Source organism: Solanum tuberosum, unplaced genomic scaffold, assembly GCF_000226075.1.
Source record: "Solanum tuberosum cultivar DM 1-3 516 R44 unplaced genomic scaffold, SolTub_3.0 scf00439, whole genome shotgun sequence".
Taxonomy (NCBI): Eukaryota; Viridiplantae; Streptophyta; class Magnoliopsida; order Solanales; family Solanaceae; genus Solanum; species Solanum tuberosum.
In genome coordinates, this window is record NW_006239361.1 from 62,715 (window position 1) to 67,350 (window position 4,636).

Consider the following 4,636-nt stretch of genomic DNA (forward strand, 5'->3'; position numbering starts at 1 on the left):
GTCACATAAATTGAGACAAATGAAGTATCAAATATGGAAACCTCTAACTCCATGCATATTTTCTAGACAATGGAACTATGACAATAATGAGAGTAATTATTTGAACTATACTCTTACCATTTCTTCTTAGTATTGTTCAATTCTAAACAAACATTTAATAAATAGAGATAAGTGTCAAAAACACACATAATATTAAGGTTGAATGTTTTGTTCATGTGGAGTGTGATATGAGATTTTTTAAAATAAGGGAGAGAGTGTATTACACACACCATGATGATCGATAGTGGTATAAAAACGAGAGGTGTGTTTCTCAAATTAATAAGTGATAGTTTAGGTATGAAAGAAATGTGTGTTTTTGACACTTATCTCTAATAAAATATGAATAACTTAGTATACTATATCTTATATTGGAGTATTATTTTTCTTAATGGACATGAAATGAACTAAAGCTTCACTTATTTTGGGACGAATTGAATATTCTTATAAGCTTTAAACAAAGACCACGCTCAAATCAAGAACAAAAAGATAAGCATGATATTATAGTCTGTTATTGCTATTGAGAATATAAATATAATTAACTAATAAAAGTGTGCCCTCTCTAACAGTTTTAGATGAGAAAATAGTCACACACTTTAACATGATATCAGAACAGGCAAAGCTCCACGTGAAGGGGCGTGTTGAGAGCAACTTCCAAGCATATCATATCTGTACTCCTAGCAGTCTGTGTGGAAGGAGGGAGCTGGAAATGCTTGGGGAATTAAATGGAAACATACATAAGTCAGTAACTGTCGCTGTACTCCTAGCAGTCTAGGCAAATTTTGTTACCACTATAAAAGGAACTTCCATGAAACAAATTTGTTCATCCATAGTCAAAGAAAGACTTGAACATGATGTTTCAAGCAAACTTACATTACCTCTGCATGAACATAACACTTGATTTGTCATCTGAAGTTGATTTCTCCAGCCAAAAAAGATGGCATTTAACTTTTGCTACTATCTTTTGTTCCAGAGCTTTTAAAATTAAGACCAGCACTAAAGCACTACATGGACCTGCCTACAATCCAACAAAAGTACTTGGTGTATCAACTGATACAATCGCAATTGATGTAGTTCAAGACCACCCTTTTTTCTCAGGCATCGATCAGTCAAGTCTATCTAAGCTTGTCAAAGATAAAAACATTGACGAACTTGCTAACCTTGGAGGTGTACAAGGTGTTGCTGCTTCTCTCAAAAGTGATACAACTAATGGTGTAAGCGGAGATCCAGAAGATGTTGCACGTAGACATGAGGTGTTTGGAAGAAACACGTATCGTAAGCCACCTGCTAAGAGTTTCTTCATCTTTGTTTGGGAATCATTAAAAGATCCCACCAACATTAAACTTTTGCTCTGGGGTGCTCTGTCTCTTGGATTTGGAATTAAGGAGCATGGACCGAAAGAAGGATGGTATGATGGAGGGAGTATTTATGTCGCAGGGTTTCTTGTCATCGCTGTTTCGTCTATTAGTAAGTTTAGACTAAACAGACAGTTTGATAAGCTTTCCAAAGTGAGCAAAAATATTCCAGTAGAAGCTGTTAGAAAGGGGAGGCGTCAACAGATATCAATATTTGAAATTGTGGTTGGAGATGTCATTTGCTTGAAGATTGGAGATCAAGTCCCTGCTGATGGGATTTTGGTACAAGGTCATTCTTTACAAGTGGATGAATCTAGCATGACAGGAGAAACTGAACATGTAGAGATTAATATCAGCCAAAATCCATTCTTGATTTCTGGCACAAAGGTTGTCGATGGCTGTGGAATGATGCTTGTGACATCAGTTGACATTAACACGACCAGGGGTGAAATGATGAACAAAATATGCAGTGACTCTAACGAGCACACCCCTCTCCAAGAACGGCTCGACAAGCTCACTTCATCGATTGATAAAGTTGGTTTGTTAGCTGCCTTCTTGGTTCTCATTGTCCAATTGGTACAATACTTTACTGGGAGCACAGTAGATGAGAATGGGTTCAGAGAATTCAACGGGAGCAAGACATCATCCAATGATGTGATCAATGCTGTGGTGGGAATTTTTTCTTCTGCTGTTACCATTGTTGTTGCTGCGATTCCTGAAGGCTTGCCTTTAGCTATTACACTTACTCTGGCTTATTCCATGAAGAGAATGATGGCTGATCAGGCAATGGTGAGGAAGCTCTCCGCTTGTGAGATTATGGGCTCTGCCACCACCATCTGTACTGATAAAACAGGTACTCTAACATTAAATAAGATGACCGTGACAAAGTTTTTCTTAGGCAAAGACCACATGAAGGCGGAAAGTCATACATCAATTTCAGCAAAAGTTCTTGAATTATTACATCAAGGTGTTGGATTAAACACTACAGGCAGTGTTTTCAAGTCCTCTGATCCATGTTCCAGCTTCGAGTTCTCCGGCAGCCCTACTGAAAAAGCTATTCTTTCATGGGCTGTTATGGAATTGAACATGGATATGGATCAAATCAAAAGAAATTTCAACATTCTACATGTGGAAGCTTTCAATTCAGAGAAAAAGAAGAGTGGTGTCCTGATCAAGAACATCACAGATGGCACATTTCATGCACATTGGAAAGGTGCTGCTGAAATGATTTCAAGAATGTGCTCCCATTACTATGATCTAGAAGGGAACGTAAAACCTCTCGAGCAATCAGATAAGGAAGATTGTGACAGGATAATTGAAGGAATGGCTGCCAGCAGCCTCCGATGTATTGCATTCGCACACAAGCAAGTGCCAAAAAGCTGAGCAGGAGGATCATGAACATATGCATGGAAATGTTCCAGACAACTCTTTCATTCTTTTGGGCTTTGTTGGCCTAAAAGATCCATGTCGACCTGGCATGAAGAAAGCTGTGGAAGATTGCCAAAATGCTGGTGTGAACATCAAGATGATCACTGGAGACAATGTTTTTCACTGCAAAAGCCATAGCAACAGAATGTGGGATTCTCCATCCTAATCAGGAAGTAGATGAAGGAGCAGTCATAGAAGGTGAAGAATTTCGCAGCCTCACAGATGAAGAAAGGATGGAGAGAGTGGAGAAGATACGCGTTATGGCAAGATCTTCCCCTTTTGACAAGCTTCTAATGGTGCAGTGCTTGAGAAAGAAAGGTCATGTGGTCACTGTCACAGGAGATGGAACGAACGATGCACCAGCTTTAAAGGAAGCAGATATAGGACTTTCTATGGGGATTCAGGGCACTGAAGTAGCTAAAGAAAGTTCTGATATTGTCATCTTGGATGATAACTTTGCTTCAGTTGCCACAGTTCTGATATGGGGAAGATGTGTCTATAACAACGTCCAGAAATTCATCCAATTTCAGCTCACAGCTAATGTGGCTGCCCTCATGATCAATTTTGTAGCTTCTGTTTTGTATGGTGAGGAACCACTAACATCAGTACAGTTGCTATGGGTAAATTTGATCATGGACACATTAGGGGCATTAGCACTTGCGACTGAGAAGCCAACCGAGGAAGTCATGAAGAAGAAACCAGTTGGTAGGACTACACCACTTATCACGAATATTATGTGGAGGAATATAATGGCTCAGGCTACATACCAAATTGCTGTTTTATCGACCTTACTATACAAAGGAGAATCAATCTTTGGTGTCAATGAGAGTGTAAACGATACTTTGTTTTTTAACACGTTTGTTCTTTGCCAAGTGTTCAATGAATTCAACGCGCGAAACCTGGAGAAGAAGAATGTCTTTGAGGGAATACAAAAGAACAAGTTGTTCATGGCAATCATCGGATTAATATTGGTTCTCCAAGTGGTGATGGTGGAGTTTTTTAAAAAGTTTGCAAATACAGAGAGGTTGAATTGGGGACAATGGGGTATTTGCATTGGATTTGCAACTGTATCTTGGCCAATTGGTTGGCTTGTCAAGTGCATAAATGTCCCAGAGAGACCAATCTTCAGTTATATCAGGTTAAAATATAGTAATTTAGATGTTCATTTTTATTTTTTTGGTCCATAAGCTAGTTTGTTGCTATAGTATTAGTTTGTTGTTAACAGAAGGATTTTATTTAGTTAAATATGTTCAACCATTCAAAAGTGGAACTAGTATATGAGATATAGTTCCAGTCACATCTCTTTCTAATGCATCTATTACTAGTGACGGAGATGCTTCAAAAATCAAAGTTTGATTCTTGATCATCTATGGGTCTTTCATTCTTCTTCCGTATTTTATTAGTAAGTCTGCTACTGCATTAGCCTCCCTCGGAATGTGTATCAGGGATGATCCTTTAGTAGCCTCTTCATTTCATGCATGATAATAATCCAATCTTCCGTTTTTCTTACTTCTTTGATAAGTGTATTACAACTATTATCCAAGCTTGAATCTAGTACTTTGGTAGTGTTAGAAAAAATAATGTATGCATGAGTTTTCATTGGTTATATACTCTATTGTGTATTGAAGTGTATATTACTAATATCATGAATTTTCATTGGTTATATACTCTATTATGTATTGAAGTGTATATTACTAATATCATGAATTTTCATGTATTAATAATACAAAGGGTTCAACACATGCATTAGATTGATTAATGACAGAACTATTCCTCAAATCCCTCTTAATACATTTTTCGTTTTCCAAAGCTTAAGA

The 4,636-nt window shown here is 37.6% G+C and overlaps 1 pseudogene; it reads left to right on the forward strand.

The window, feature by feature from the left end:
• The first annotated feature begins 750 nt into the window (after positions 1-750).
• Positions 751-4,185, forward strand: LOC102601789 (putative calcium-transporting ATPase 13, plasma membrane-type; annotated as a pseudogene).
• Positions 4,186-4,636: the final 451 nt, after the last annotated feature.